The 16,986-nt window shown below is 42.9% G+C and overlaps 3 non-coding genes across 3 annotated transcripts; all 3 read right to left on the reverse strand.

Moving 5' to 3' along the window:
• Positions 1–1,426: 1,426 nt before the first annotated feature.
• TRNAA-UGC (transfer RNA alanine (anticodon UGC)) lies at positions 1,427–1,498 on the reverse strand. The gene has a single exon. It is a non-coding gene; the product is annotated as a tRNA-Ala (tRNA).
• A 1,528-nt stretch (positions 1,499–3,026) lies between these two features.
• On the reverse strand, positions 3,027–3,098 carry TRNAE-CUC (transfer RNA glutamic acid (anticodon CUC)). The gene has a single exon. It is a non-coding gene; the product is annotated as a tRNA-Glu (tRNA).
• Positions 3,099–12,591: 9,493 nt separating this feature from the next.
• On the reverse strand, positions 12,592–12,663 carry TRNAA-CGC (transfer RNA alanine (anticodon CGC)). The gene has a single exon. It is a non-coding gene; the product is annotated as a tRNA-Ala (tRNA).
• Between the last annotated feature and the right edge of the window lie 4,323 nt (positions 12,664–16,986).

Raw genomic sequence — 16,986 nt, forward strand, 5'->3', positions numbered from 1 at the left:
AGTTAGCCATGCATCCCTCCCATGTTCCACTCAACACATTTTTTGAGCTAATGCCACACTGGGTTTCATCCAAAAATGTTTCAAATTGTCATCCGGCTATTGATAATATCCACCTTGCAAACAGTGCCTTCGGAAATTCATCGAGCCTTAAAAACATAATTAAAACAAGCATTGGCAAAGCCAACAGTTTTGGCTATTGTGTTGGCATGGGTTAGGCATTTGCCAGCCACTGCTTACTGGCAGTACCTTACGAAAACAGCTGAACATATACATGGGCATAAGATAGCAGTGTCTCACAAAAAACATATACAATTCCTATGCACAAGCAAAAACTATTTCCCGTGTCAGTGCCTGTTTTTAACAGGACCTGCAAGAAACAGATAAAAATCAAGTGCCTGAAAGCACACTTTGTTCAGGTATTTCTATACACGAACAGCGAATTTACAATGAATTTTACAACTGCGCTTAAGCAATTAACACTCATCAGACTGCTTAGAAATAACATTGGCAGGCCGAAATTTACCGAAGTCACTCTATCACAAATCTAGCACATAGAGATATCAGGAGAATGCGTGTTGGGTGTAGAGGGGCACGTAGGGGGTGGGAATAGCCAAACAGATTAGAATGGCCATGGACAGTTAATAGCTGTCTCCCTTCTCATGTGTTGTTTCCCTCTACCCAATGGAAACTGGGTATGGCACTGCAATATACATGGGCGATTGCATCTGTTCCAAAGGGCCTTGGAGGAAGGAAAAAAAACAAAAGAGGGAGGATGGGACGGGGGAAAATGGAAGGAGGGATGCAGGACTGAGGAAGAGAGGGAGGTAAGAAGGCAGAAAATAGAGAGTCTTCTGTGGTGCTTGGAGGTGCGTTCCGTATTTGGGAATTTTTGCATTAACATTTTTCACAACACTGGCGCTGGCCTGCACTTCTGTCATTACCTGGTTGGTTTTATCGACAATATGCCTATATTGACCGATGACTGCTTTACACATGCGTCTAACTTTACTCATACACAGGACACAATCCTTTTCACACAGGAATTCCACATTCTAGCCCAGATAAGAGGGCTAGATGTGGGGTGCACATTCACACAGAACCCATACAATCCCTCAGCAACACAAGCACCCCACATGCTCCTGATTGTGAGTGGTGTCCAGCAGCAAAGTCACACAAAGAGCAAAACAAGTTCTATCACTGATGAATGTCCACAAAAATATTGATATTTCTTTTGTGGATCTCGATATGCTACTTTTTAAATATATTTTAGTGTCATGGCCCACAGATTGTTAATGATGAAAATGGTAAAGGTAATTTGCTTGATCTCAACCAAGCTTAGGTTTTCGAGGACGTTGTCTCTACCCTTGTGGCTATGGACAGAATTTATCATTGTTTAAAACAAACGATTAAAGCCAAAAGAAAAACCTGGAGATGCCGGGGATTGAACCCGGGGCCTCATACATGCAAAGCATGCGCTCTACCACTGAGCTACATCCCCTGTCCCTTACTTTGCTGAAGGATAGTTCACAGCTAAATATGTCAGAGCCCCTATTCCGTGAGTATCTTTGTTTTTTCTATAAGAGGGGCCTTTTAAGTCATGTATTGGGGCGTAGAGTTGCTGGCACCTCATCCCTAATTATTCATCATTGGGTTTTTGGGGTAGGGTAAGAAGTTGCAATCATTACCAATGTCCTCCACTTCCTAGACCTGTTTTGATGGCCACGTTCTCTACGAACAGCTCCATCAATGCACCTCAATCCGGAGTTGTGGCATCACCTCCAATGTCAGAACTGGATCCAACTATTTTGCTAGTGTACCTCAACTCTCACGCGCCTGTCGACAATCCCTGCCCCTACACAGCTCTGCCAATGCACCTCAAACCTGGCCCGCAAAACACCCAGTTTCTTCACCACCAGGGACCCACGCCTAGCTGTGCACAACACACCTCAATTACCATAAACAGCACCCAAAAGTATTCTAGCACTGCTCACACACAGATAGCTCTGTCAGTGCAACTCAATCATGACCTTATGCTGCCTGTGATAGTCAAGCCATTTCTCTGTCCTGATCGCCAGAACAACCTGCTATTCCAGTACTTTAATATGTACCACAGACGACTGCCAGTGAACCTCAATTGCTTGACAAAGGTGAAATAATAATTCTGTGTTGCTTTCTTTAAAAGTGAAAAACAAAATATCCGCCCGAAAAGGGACTTGAACCCTAGACCCTCAGATTAAAAGTCTGATGCTCTACCGACTGAGCTATCCGGGCCCATTTCTGAACTCATATGCCATCTCCATACCTAGGTAGGTATAAGTATTTACCAGAACACTTTTTTGTGATTTGACTTTTTAAGTCCGATCAATCATAAGTATAACCATCTCGATCAACACACGTCTTCATTTTGCCCACCAACGTCCCTGCAGAGATTTGTGTGGCAGGATAGGCTGCTGATTGGCTTATGAGCTGTCCCAAAGAGACTAATACATATCCTTCTATTGCCACTCACTTCAAGCCTCTTCTGCCCGTCTCCTCCCAGTATGAAGGGCGCCCGCCCAGTATCACCAGTACAGCAAGGGTTACTCAGTGTAGTGTTGTATTTCTCAAATCACAACAAGCGGAGCTTTCCTTTTCCTTTTATCCACCCTAGCACGGAAGAGTAAACGATTCCGAAATACCACTGGTAAGAGAGACATATCAGAGATGACAAAACGGACGGCTTACACGCGTGCTGACAGTAATGGTCCATACCTGTTCGCCTAAATTACCAAGAAGTCTGCAAGGGCTGTTTCTGTCCGCGTTTTAGCAGCAGTACACTGACCAAAAAAAATGTACAAAGTTACTGTTTTCTCAAGACTACAGTGAATGAGATACGTTCTCTTATCGAACTCATTCATCACATTTTGGGATGGTCTCTGTACTTTTAAGTTGAAATACCATAGCGAAGTAAACATTTATGAAAATACGTTCAAACAGAAAACCAATCACACTAATAATAACAACTTAGGATAAAAAAAAAATGTGCTTTCCCTGACCGGGAATCGAACCCGGGCCGCGGCGGTGAGAGCGCCGAATCCTAACCACTAGACCACCAGGGAGCATATATATATGATCCATTTCCCGCATGTACCTGCAACTGCCATCATGAATTCCTGGCTGTGGCATGTGTTTCATACATTTCTTTCATAGGAATTCCAAAAGCAATGACTGGATGCCAGAAACAATCTCGGTCCTGCAATGCAGATCAATTTCGATTTCACTTTACAAATCTTTTTTCCAGCCTCCATTTACTTTGCAGCATGAAAATACTGTGGCAAGCAGCTCACAGATATACTGTAATAACTCACATGGGCAGTCGCTCAATGGTACAGCGGATACTTTGCATCATCTTCATAAATAATTGTGTTAAAGCCTGCATCCTCGCATTTTATTTCACATCATGTTAATATTTTGTTAATTTCTTTTCGTAAGTCTCCATGCAGAATTATCAATAAGACAGTCCCAGCAAGACAGAGAAAATATGCCTGTATAAATGTGCTCCTATGAACTGGAATACTCAACACTTTTCATCACTCGCAATCAAGTAAGGTTCTTTGCAGCCACCCATGCACAAGGGTTACTGATGCACCCTAAAAGCCTGTGGCTCATAAAAAGTAACTGGGACAGACGTTCACATCTGCTTTTAAAAAACAAAATGTAATTAACTCTTCATTGATTTTTTTTTTCGGGAGCAACAAAAACGAAATGCACGTCGAGAATGACATGACATCACAGAGTATTAGCAAGTCAACAGCAACAATAATCCTGCACACCTGCCAAAGCAAACATATTGCTATCTCTGTCAATCAACCAACTTTAGCAAACTCCACCCACCCTCCCTTTTTCCGGGGTGCAACATGTATCAAGGGCAACAAAGATGATTTAATCATCAAAGAAGGTAACCAACCCAGGACCTCTCTGGGGTATTGGGAAATCAAATGTACATTACCATAAACAGCACCCCCAAAGTAATCTAGCACTGCTCACACACAGATAGCTCTGTCCGTGCACCTCAATCATGACCTCATGCTGCCCTGTTATTCCAGCCATTTCTCAGCCCTGGTCGTCAGAACAACCTGCTATTCCAGTACTTTAATATGTACCACAGATGACTGCCAGTGCACCTCAATTGCTTGAGAAAGGTGAAATAATAATTATGTGTTGCTTTCTTTAAAAGTGAAAAACAAAGTATCACTGAGCTATCCGGGCTCATACCTGGCATGATGAACCATCTCCATACCTAGGAAGGTATAAGTATTTACCAGAACATTTTTGGGCGATTTGAGATTTTAAGTCCGATCAATTATAAGTATAACCATCTCGATCAACACACGTCTTCATTTTGCCCACCAACGTCCCTGCAGAGCTTTGTGTGGCAGGATAGGCTGCTGATTGGCTTATGAGCTGTCCCAAAGAGACTAATACATATCTTTCTATTGCCACTCACTTCAAGCCTCTTCTGCCTGTATCAAGGGCAACAAAGATGATTTAATCATCAAAGAAGGTAACCAACCCAGGGCCTATCAGGTGTATGGGGAAATCAAATGTACATCAGCAACCGAGTTGATGTTAACTTGTTGTACACTGCTTTTAGTCCAGACTTACTGGCATGCTCGTTTACACCTATCTCATGACATTATTCTTCAATTAAACAATATAAATGGGGAGAAGAAGTGATATGCCCTGATATGTGCTGGTGTGTGGACTAGTGCATGCCTGGATTCTGCCTGCATTCCGTCCAGGAAGTACCTTATGCTGACCTTTTGTTTCAGTGTGTGAGCGTTGGTTGGTTGAGAGTTGGTCTGTCTGCAGACTAATGCTTTGAATGCATTATCTACTGTTTGCATGTTCTTGTTATGAACTATACTGTTCAACGGACATTTAATGCCTTTTGATGGAGTCTTACGGTAGATAGAGACTCTGTGGATTCTGCTATGCATGTCGTATCTTATTTGATGGAAGGCATGTGCTCAATGGTCATGGCGGTGAACAGGGGTGGGTGCTGTTTAATTGTTGCATCTTTTCCCTTATATTCTGGCCCTATGGGAGAGTAATGGTGGGATTGGCATTTTTTATGGGGATGTGTGCTTTGTGATTGATGACTGTGCTGTTGTGCAATGGCACTGGTGGGGAAGGGGTGGTTGGAGCAACTGCTGTTTAGATTTGGGCTCCTTTTGTTTGAGTTGGCTTCCAATTTGTTTATCTTAATTCCAGTTTGCGCATGCAGGCTTGGGATGGCTGTTGTCAATAGTTCTATTTGGGGTGTTGACGTTTGGTGGAAGGGTTGGTACTTATCCATGCTTTTACACTATAAATAGTAGTTGAAGTCTTGTTGCAGATGTTTGTTGGTTTTGGTGTGGGTTCTGGGACTTGTTGCTGAGGATTTTTGAGGAGGTTATTCTGATAGTGAAAATATTGGGCATAGGGTTCTGAGGTGATAGTTGGAATGGGTTATGATTTTGTACATAATGGTATTTTGTTGAGACCTATGTTATACTGGGTTTCTTACAATTAAGGCTGTCTTGACTGTGTGTGTGTTTTTTGTTTTATGTGTAGAGCGGGGTGGGGGGTTGAGACATGTGTTGCTCCACTTTATGGGATGGGCTGGATGATTGTCACAGTGTTTAATAGATGGTTTGTGGACGAATGATAGTTATGAGTCTATGTGGAGATATGGAGTGTTTTAGTGAGTTATGAAGGGGCCTGTTTCGTTGTGTATTTGGAATGTGTAAGGGTTGAACTGTGTGCGGAAGAGGAAGAACATTTTGGCTAAACTTTGGAGGGAGAAAGTTGATGTGGCGATCTTGCAAGAAACACATTTAATTGATGGGTCTGGTGATTCACTGAATAATTCGAGATATACAAAGGTTTTCTTGAATTGCTACTCCTCCAACTCCCGAGTTGTTGGAATATTGTTGAAGAAAGGCTTGAATGCATGTGTTGAAAAAGTGAGTATGGATGACAAGGGGCGTATTATACTTATTGATCTTAAATGTGAGGGCTTGCTGTTAACTGTGGGATCTGTGTATGTGCCATGTGCGGGTGGGGGGCCCTTTTTTGATTCGCTAAAGGGGAGGCTTAGTGATATGGGAGGTGAAATTATTGTTTTGGGAGGGGATTTTAATTGTGTGATTGACCCCAAGATGGATAGGTCATCGATGTGCAGGTTTACTGGGCAAAAATCGAGTAGGGAGTTTCGAGACTTTTTGGATGTTTATAACTTGGTGGATACCTGGAGACATTTTCATTGGAGGGATAGGGGGTTCTCATTTTATTCACTGGTACATGATTCTTATTCTAGGCTTGACTACATATTGATGTCGGATAGACTGGTTGAGAATGTAAGGGAGGTGTTTATGGGTGAACGGCACATTTCGGATCACTCAATGGTAATGACCAAGTTGATGTTATTTGCTGAGAGGCAGGATCTTAGTAGATGGAGGTTGAAACCTGTTGTGTTAAGCAACCAGGTTGCTGTGGACGCATTAATGAATTTCATACCTGTTTTTTTTTTTTTTTTTAGATGAATGAGGGTACGGCAGACAATATGGTGGTGTGGGATGCTTTTAAAGCTTCTGTTAGAGGGGAACTGATGAACTGGACTGCACGGATGCGTAGGGGGGGTGAAGCCAGATTGGTGGAGCTTGAAAGGGTACTTGGTGACTTACAACAGAGTTATGCTTTGTCGAGAGATGAGAATATTACATTTAAAATCTTAGATGCTAAGGCATTACTAAGAGGGCCAGGATTCCCTGGTACATTATGGTCAAGAGTGTTAAAGATGGAGGATTTGGGTATCCGGTTTTGAGAAATTATTGTAGTGGTTTCTTGTTGAAGAGTCTTGTTACTATGGTATTGATCTGAACCGGATGTCGTGGTGGGTACAAATTGAGATGCAGCGGTTTTTGCCTTATGATATTAAATGTTTATTTTCTTTTGGGAAATTGCCTAAGAAGGTAGAGTGTTTGAAATCTGTGTTGGCTACTAAAGAGGCGTTGTCGTCGTGGATTGTTGGTACTGGTCAGGGTTTATATCTTTATGAGGAGGCCTCACTTTGGCATAATCCTGGTCTGCTGTTTGATAATAAGGTACTGTCTTGGAAGACTTGGATTCAGAGAGGGGTTTTGACTATTGGAGATGTGTGGAATGAGGCTGGGGTAGTGCCTTTTGAGAGTTTGGTAAAGAAATTTGATTTGAGGAACAGGGAGTTGCGGAGGTATAATATTTTGGTGGCTTTACTCGTTGAGCGGAGAGAGATGTTGGATGCTCCTTTTTTGAAAAAGCCGGAGAACTTTGGTCTTTTGGAGATGGGTTTCCAAAGGGTGTCTACGTTTACGCAGTTTATGCTTCCGGACAGGCAATGGTTGGATTTGTGGGAAAAGTTGAGGTTATCATGGACAGAGGAGTTGGGTAGGGAGGTAGCATTGAGAGAATGGCATAAGATTTGGAGAGTGCCGACGACAGCCAAAGTGGATTTGCAATTACGCTACATCCATCAAAGGATAGTGGGCAGGATCTATTGGACTCCAGCATGTATGTGCAAATTAGGTTTGGTTGATGATGCTTTATGTTGGGGTTGTGGGAAAGAACGGGGTACTCTGTTACATATGTTATGGCATTGTGAAAGGGTGGAGGCTTTTGGAGGGAGGTTCTTGACAGGATCGACCAGATCTGGAATATTGTCTATCCATGCAATCCCTTGGCAGTTATATTTTTGTCTTATGGAGGTGGGCGTACTGTGAGTTGGGTGACGTTGTGTGCAGTGCGTAAAGTTTTGTTGGTGGCAGCCAAACAGGTGTTGAAGGTCTGGAAGACACGGAAAAAGCCGACAGTGGAGGAGTGGATTTTGGATGTTAGAGCTTTATCGAGGTTTGAAAGGACAATGTTTCGTAAAACGAGATAAGGCAGACCTTTATGATGAAATGTGGGGGGAGTTGGATGATCTTTATGGATAAGGCTAAGTTGTGTTATGGAGTGGAGTGCACTGGTTTACTTTCAAGTACTGTAGTTTTGGGGGTGGGGGGTTTTGTGTTGTTTGAGTGGTTGTTTGTGTGGTCTTGTTAGTATGTTGTTGTTTGTTTGGTACATTTGATTTGATTTTTGATTGATTTTACAGTTTATGATGGTGGGATACGGGGTTATGATATGAATTTCTGTTGTATTGCTTCCCACTATTGTATGTTATGCAGTTCAATTACTTTAGTTGATGTTACTGTTGTTTGTTGACTATTGTTGAAAATAAGAAATAAAGTGATTTAAAAAAATTAAAAAAAAACAATATAAATGGAAGCCATTCTGAGTCTATCATGCTCTCCATCTCAAATATTTGAAAAGCTTACTGATCCATTCTCTCTGTGTCGGAAGATGTAGGCTCTTCGAGTGGTTTGCCATACACACCCTCCGATAACAGTAAATTCCTTGCCATATGGGCCAATCTGATATGCAGATCTCCCACTTCCTATTGATCAAATAGTAACAGCATCGAGGAAAGGGGACTTTCAATTCCATCTATTTCATTTCCCCTTGCAAAAACCTCTTTCCAAAACAATTGGACTAATAGACATTCCCACCAAATATGCCAATAGGTACCGATGTTACCACACCCTCTCCAACATAGCAGACTTAGCCCCTGATGCACCTTGGCTAATCTCTATGGGGTCAATTGCCATCTTTGAAGCAAATTGTAATTATGCATTTCATATTGCACAGCAATCGTCGATGACCAAACCGTCCAATAGATGGTTAGCCATAAATCTTCGCCTTCTTGTATACCCAAGTCTCTGTCCCATAATACTTTAGCTCTGGGAGAATGCGTGCATCTTCTGGCTATCAATGCATTATATAAGTTTGCGATGAGGCCTCTAGAGCCTGTTTGCTTATCTAAGACTTGCTTGAATGGTGTAAACGACCGATTTAGATACCCTTCTCAACAACGATCTGTTGAAACACCTTTCAGTTGTAAAAACATAAATGTGGGCATAAACCTTTCATGCAACACCTCATCCAATTCCGTCTTGCTCAAGAATGTACCTTCCTGACATAACTGGCCCGCTGTCATCAGTCCAACTTTATAGTGGGGCTGATACCCGGCCGGTTTGTGTATTTTATCCCTAATTGGAGGGGCCCACAAAAAACTAAGAGGTGAGGGCCAGGATGTCACTCCTTACATTTCCTTCAATTTGCTCCACAATCGCCATAATGTGGCAAGAATGGGGTGCATCCATATTCCAACCGCTAATTGCCTGTGGGGAACCCACAAGCACTTACCCAGGGTGACTGGAGACAACAAACAATTGTCAAGGTCTACCCATTGTTTGTATTTACTCTCCTTTAAAATATCTATGACAATCCGAAGTTGGGGCTCTCCATAGTACTCCTTTAAGTCTGGGAGGCCTACTCCACCTTCCTCCTGGTCAGCACTGAGTATGCTATGCGCGATTTCTTCCCTCCCCAAAGGAATGTATAAACGTTTTCTTCGCTTCGTGGGAGAATAAGGTTGGTACTTATATCAGTAGTGCTTCGAATAGAAATAGGTCTGGGCCAAACAGTCATCTATAGTGTCACATCTGCTTTTAATGTCTTGTCTCTTCTCTGTTAATTTTCCCCCAAAATACAGACATGGCTTCCGTCAAACCTCTTGGATTAACTCAGTGTATGTGTTGGATTGAATTTTATTGATAAAGCGCAAAGTTCGCCCAAAAGCATCTTGATGTTCGCTGTAACACAGCGAAAGAAAAAGCCTAAAAGAGGAGCGTTTTAAGAGCTTTGCTCAATGCACAGTGAACAGGGGTAGTTCTAAGCGAAGGATAGAGACGGTTCAAGAGAGCTACATCGGCCACTGAAGAGGAGCGGCCGCCAATACGGCTATACCTGACCGTAGGAACAGTCATCAGACAGGCGTTAGCTGACCGCAAAGCTCGGCTCGGGATGTAAGGCAGGAATTTATTCTGCCCCCTGGCCATACAAACCCTGATGGACCAAACAGAGCGCCTTAACATCTGGGAAATAGGAAAAGCATCTGGGTGGACATTTGGGAAGAGAGAGCATTGGTGGCTGAGAAAAGGGCACAGATGTTTAAGGGATGTGGTGTACGTGAAAGGGAGGATTGTACCACTATGTTATAGCATATAGTACAAAAGAAATGCATTCAATTATACCGTGTGCCTCATGGACGTGGCTGGCTAGACTGTGCGCAATAGAAAGGACTTGCATAAGACATGGATGACCATGTCCTGTGCATTTAAGTGCTTTAGTATCATAGATGGACATAGAGTGTGGCAGAGTGCATTAATATGACTATCTGCAAACGTACACAATACCCTGTGTGAATCTATGTCTATATCTGTTATAAAGATGACGTTGTCAGAGTCTCTAATTTTGAAACACCAATCACACACATTTCCTGAGATGGCATATGATAAAAAAACTTCAGGGTTTGCAACGATGCACCTCGGGGATAGGCTGCTGCACTGCTCCAGCGCTGTTTACCCTAGCCCCAGTTACACAGGTTATCTTGGGAATAACGAAGGTTGCATGTGAACAACCTGTGCTAATTCAGAAATTGTTCATGTATTTAAAATTGAGTGAGTTCTGAAGTCGGGGAGTTGCGTCACGTCTCCATTAAATCACTCTGCAGTACCTTTCTTCTGTTCTTATTCTAGCCATCACTATAGATAAGTCTAGGGGGACACGTATGTCCTTTTTAGCCAAGCTGAACATATTTCGACATTGCGTGTGCATCCCTTTTACGTGTCATCAGTAAATGAATGACTAGGAACCGATAGCTATGAAGGTCACCATAGCCATGTGTATACTTTCTATGAAGAGTGTGTTGAAACTTTCCAGAGTCCTGTTATTCCCCCGATGGTATACAGTACTAGTTTCATGCCCTACCCTATTACAATGAAAGTTAACCTCCATCTCTTTGAATTCTAATTGCCCCCATTGCCTGTGACAATCACTGCAAGGTGCCCTTCCATTAAAACAACACCCCATTCATAAAGCCGATCCCATCATGGTTGTTACTGAAGCATGGTGCAAAACCAAGAGGTACTTGCATTAATTAGGTTTATGAAGTACACCATATGACCACCTAGAACCATCATATGTCTGTTTCTACTTATGAATAGTTAGCCATGCATCCCTCCCATGTTCCACTCAACACATTTTTTGAGCTAATGCCACACTGGGTTTCATTCAAAAATGTTTCAAATTGTCATCCGGCTATTGATAATATCCACCTTGCAAACAGTGCCTTCGGAAATTCATCGAGCCTTAAAAACATAATTAAAACAAGCATTGGCAAAGCCAACAGTTTTGGCTATTGTGTTGGCATGGGTTAGGCATTTGCCAGCCACTGCTTACTGGCAGTACCTTACGAAAACAGCTGAACCTATACATGGGCATAAGATAGCAGTGTCTCACAAAAAACATATACAATTCCTATGCACAAGCAAAAACTATTTCCCGTGTCAGTGCCTGTTTTTAACAGGACCTGCAAGAAACAGATAAAAATCAAGTGCCTGAAAGCACACTTTGTTCAGGTATTTCTATACACGAACAGCGAATTTACAATGAATTTTACAACTGCGCTTAAGCAATTAACACTCATCAGACTGCTTAGAAATAACATTGGCAGGCCGAAATTTACCGAAGTCACTCTATCACAAATCTAGCACATAGAGATATCAGGAGAATGCGTGTTGGGTGTAGAGGGGCACGTAGTGGGTGGGAATAGCCAAACAGATTAGAATGGCCATGGACAGTTAATAGCTGTCTCCCTTCTCATGTGTTGTTTCCCTCTACCCAATGGAAACTGGGTATGGCACTGCAATATACATGGGCGATTGCATCTGTTCCAAAGGGCCTTGGAGGAAGGAAAAAAACAAAAGAGGGAGGATGGGATGGGGGAAAATGGAAGGAGGGATGCAGGACTGAGGAAGAGAGGGAGGTAAGAAGGCAGAAAATAGAGAGTCTTCTGTGGTGCTTGGAGGTGCGTTCCGTATTTGGGAATTTTTGCATTAACATTTTTCACAACACTGGCGCTGGCCTGCACTTCTGTCATTACCTGGTTGGTTTTATCGACAATATGCCTATATTGACCGATGACTGCTTTACACATGCGCCTAACTTTACTCATACACAGGACACAATCCTTTTCACACAGGAATTCCACATTCTAGCCCAGATAAGAGGGCTAGATGTGGGGTGCACATTCACACAGAACCCATACAATCCCTCAGCAACACAAGCACCCCACATGCTCCTGATTGTGAGTGGTGTCCAGCAGCAAAGTCACACAAAGAGCAAAACAAGTTCTATCACTGATGAATGTCCACAAAAATATTGATATTTCTTTTGTGGATCTCGATATGCTACTTTTTAAATATATTTTAGTGTCATGGCCCACAGATTGTTAATGATGAAAATGGTAAACGTAATTTGCTTGATCTCAACCAAGCTTAGGTTTTCGAGGACGTTGTCTCTACCCTTGTGGCTATGGACAGAATTTATCATTGTTTAAAAGAAACGATTAAAGCCAAAAGAAAAACCTGGAGATGCCGGGGATTGAACCCGGGGCCTCATACATGCGAAGCATGCGCTCTACCACTGAGCTACATCCCCTGTCCCTTACTTTGCTGAAGGATAGTTCACAGCTAAATATGTCACAGCCCCCATTCCGTGAGTATCTTTGTTTTTTCTATAAGAGGGGCCTTTTAAGTCATGTATTGGGGCGTAGAGTTGCTGGCACCTCATCCCTAATTATTCATCATTGGGTTTTTGGGGTAGGGTAAGAAGTTGCAATCATTACCAATGTCCTCCACTTCCTAGACCTGTTTTGATGGCCACGTTCTCTACGAACAGCTCCATCAATGCACCTCAATCCGGAGCTGTGGCATCACCTCCAATGTCAGAACTGGATCCAACTATTTTGCTAGTGTACCTCAACTCTCACGTGCCTGTCGACAATCCCTGCCCCTACACAGCTCTGCCAATGCACCTCAAACCTGGCCCGCAAAACACCCAGTTTCTTCACCACCAGGGACCCACGCCTAGCTGTGCACAACACACCTCAATTACCATAAACAGCACCCAAAAGTAATCTAGCACTGCTCACACACAGATAGCTCTGTCAGTGCAACTCAATCATGACCTTATGCTGCCTGTGATAGTCCAGCCATTTCTCGGTCCTGATCGCCAGAACAACCTGCTATTCCAGTACTTTAATATGTACCACAGACGACTGCCAGTGAACCTCAATTGCTTGACAAAGGTGAAATAATAATTCTGTGTTGCTTTCTTTAAAAGTGAAAAACAAAATATCCGCCCGAATAGGGACTTGAACCCTAGACCCTCAGATTAAAAGTCTGATGCTCTACCGACTGAGCTATCCGGGCCCATTTATGAACTGACATGCCATCTGCATACCTAGGTAAGTATAAGTATTTACCATCTATTTCATTTCCCCTTGCAAAAACCTCTTTCCAAAACAATTGGACTAATAGACATTCCCACCAAATATGCCAATAGGTACCGATGTTACCACACCCTCTCCAACATAGCAGACTTAGCCCCTGATGCACCTTGGCTAATCTCTATGGGGTCAATTGCCATCTTTGAAGCAAATTGTAATTATGCATTTCATATTGCACAGCAATCGTCGATGACCAAACCGTCCAATAGATGGTTAGCCATAAATCTTCGCCTTCTTGTATACCCAAGTCTCTGTCCCATAATACTTTAGCTCTGGGAGAGTGCGTGCATCTTCTGGCTATCAATGCATTATATAAGTTTGCGATGAGGCCTCTAGAGCCTGTTTGCTTATCTAAGACTTGCTTGAATGGTGTAAACGACCGATTTAGATACCCTTCTCAACAACGATCTGTTGAAACACCTTTCAGTTGTAAAAACATAAATGTGGGCATAAACTTTTCATGCAACACCTCATCCAATTCCGTCTTGCTCAAGAATGTACCTTCCTGACATAACTGGCCCGCTGTCAGCAGTCCAACTTTATAGTGGGGCTGATACCCGGCCGGTTTGTGTATTTTATCCCTAATTGGAGGGGCCCACAAAAAACTAAGAGGTGAGGGCCAGGATGTCACTCCTTACATTTCCTTCAATTTGCTCCACAATCGCCATAATGTGGCAAGAATGGGGTGCATCCATATTCCAACCGCTAATTGCCTGTGGGGAACCCACAAGCACTTACCCAGGGTGACTGGAGACAACAAACAATTGTCAAGGTCTACCCATTGTTTGTATTTACTCTCCTTTAAAATATCTACGACAATCCGAAGTTGGGGCTCTCCATAGTACTCCTTTAAGTCTGGGAGGCCTACTCCACCTTCCTCCTGGTCAGCACTGAGTATGCTATGCGCGATTTCTTCCCTCCCCAAAGGAATGTATAAACGTTTTCTTCGCTTCGTGGGAGAATAAGGTTGGTACTTATATCAGTAGTGCTTCGAATAGAAATAGGTCTGGGCCAAACAGTCATCTATAGTGTCACATCTGCTTTTAATGTCTTGTCTCTTCTCTGTTAATTTTCCCCCAAAATACAGACATGGCTTCCGTCAAACCTCTTGGATTAACTCAGTGTATGTGTTGGATTGAATTTTATTGATAAAGCGCAAAGTTCGCCCAAAAGCATCTTGATGTTCGCTGTAACACAGCGAAAGAAAAAGCCTAAAAGAGGAGCGTTTTAAGAGCTTTGCTCAATGCACAGTGAACAGGGGTAGTTCTAAGCGAAGGATAGAGACGGTTCAAGAGAGCTACATCGGCCACTGAAGAGGAGCGGCCGCCAATACGGCTATACCTGACCGTAGGAACAGTCATCAGACAGGCGTTAGCTGACCGCAAAGCTCGGCTCGGGATGTAAGGCAGGAATTTATTCTGCCCCCTGGCCATACAAACCCTGATGGACCAAACAGAGCGCCTTAACATCTGGGAAATAGGAAAAGCATCTGGGTGGACATTTGGGAAGAGAGAGCATTGGTGGCTGAGAAAAGGGCACAGATGTTTAAGGGATGTGGTGTACGTGAAAGGGAGGATTGTACCACTATGTTATAGCATATAGTACAAAAGAAATGCATTCAATTATACCGTGTGCCTCATGGACGTGGCTGGCTAGACTGTGCGCAATAGAAAGGACTTGCATAAGACATGGATGACCATGTCCTGTGCATTTAAGTGCTTTAGTATCATAGATGGACATAGAGTGTGGCAGAGTGCATTAATATGACTATCTGCAAACGTACACAATACCCTGTGTGAATCTATGTCTATATCTGTTATAAAGATGACGTTGTCAGAGTCTCTAATTTTGAAACACCAATCACACACATTTCCTGAGATGGCATATGATAAAAAAACTTCAGGGTTTGCAACGATGCACCTCGGGGATAGGCTGCTGCACTGCTCCAGCGCTGTTTACCCTAGCCCCAGTTACACAGGTTATCTTGGGAATAACGAAGGTTGCATGTGAACAACCTGTGCTAATTCAGAAATTGTTCATGTATTTAAAATTGAGTGAGTTCTGAAGTCGGGGAGTTGCGTCACGTCTCCATTAAATCACTCTGCAGTACCTTTCTTCTGTTCTTATTCTAGCCATCACTATAGATAAGTCTAGGGGGACACGTATGTCCTTTTTAGCCAAGCTGAACATATTTCGACATTGCGTGTGCATCCCTTTTACGTGTCATCAGTAAATGAATGACTAGGAACCGATAGCTATGAAGGTCACCATAGCCATGTGTATACTTTCTATGAAGAGTGTGTTGAAACTTTCCAGAGTCCTGTTATTCCCCCGATGGTATACAGTACTAGTTTCATGCCCTACCCTATTACAATGAAAGTTAACCTCCATCTCTTTGAATTCTAATTGCCCCCATTGCCTGTGACAATCACTGCAAGGTGCCCTTCCATTAAAACAACACCCCATTCATAAAGCCGATCCCATCATGGTTGTTACTGAAGCATGGTGCAAAACCAAGAGGTACTTGCATTAATTAGGTTTATGAAGTACACCATATGACCACCTAGAACCATCATATGTCTGTTTCTACTTATGAATAGTTAGCCATGCATCCCTCCCATGTTCCACTCAACACATTTTTTGAGCTAATGCCACACTGGGTTTCATTCAAAAATGTTTCAAATTGTCATCCGGCTATTGATAATATCCACCTTGCAAACAGTGCCTTCGGAAATTCATCGAGCCTTAAAAACATAATTAAAACAAGCATTGGCAAAGCCAACAGTTTTGGCTATTGTGTTGGCATGGGTTAGGCATTTGCCAGCCACTGCTTACTGGCAGTACCTTACGAAAACAGCTGAACCTATACATGGGCATAAGATAGCAGTGTCTCACAAAAAACATATACAATTCCTATGCACAAGCAAAAACTATTTCCCGTGTCAGTGCCTGTTTTTAACAGGACCTGCAAGAAACAGATAAAAATCAAGTGCCTGAAAGCACACTTTGTTCAGGTATTTCTATACACGAACAGCGAATTTACAATGAATTTTACAACTGCGCTTAAGCAATTAACACTCATCAGACTGCTTAGAAATAACATTGGCAGGCCGAAATTTACCGAAGTCACTCTATCACAAATCTAGCACATAGAGATATCAGGAGAATGCGTGTTGGGTGTAGAGGGGCACGTAGTGGGTGGGAATAGCCAAACAGATTAGAATGGCCATGGACAGTTAATAGCTGTCTCCCTTCTCATGTGTTGTTTCCCTCTACCCAATGGAAACTGGGTATGGCACTGCAATATACATGGGCGATTGCATCTGTTCCAAAGGGCCTTGGAGGAAGGAAAAAAACAAAAGAGGGAGGATGGGATGGGGGAAAATGGAAGGAGGGATGCAGGACTGAGGAAGAGAGGGAGGTAAGAAGGCAGAAAATAGAGAGTCTTCTGTGGTGCTTGGAGGTGCGTTCCG

This window comes from Ambystoma mexicanum (genome assembly GCF_040938575.1).
Source record: "Ambystoma mexicanum isolate Mex_15411 chromosome 12 unlocalized genomic scaffold, UKY_AmexF1_1 Mex_chr12_unloc.2, whole genome shotgun sequence".
NCBI classification, from domain to species: Eukaryota; Metazoa; Chordata; class Amphibia; order Caudata; family Ambystomatidae; genus Ambystoma; species Ambystoma mexicanum.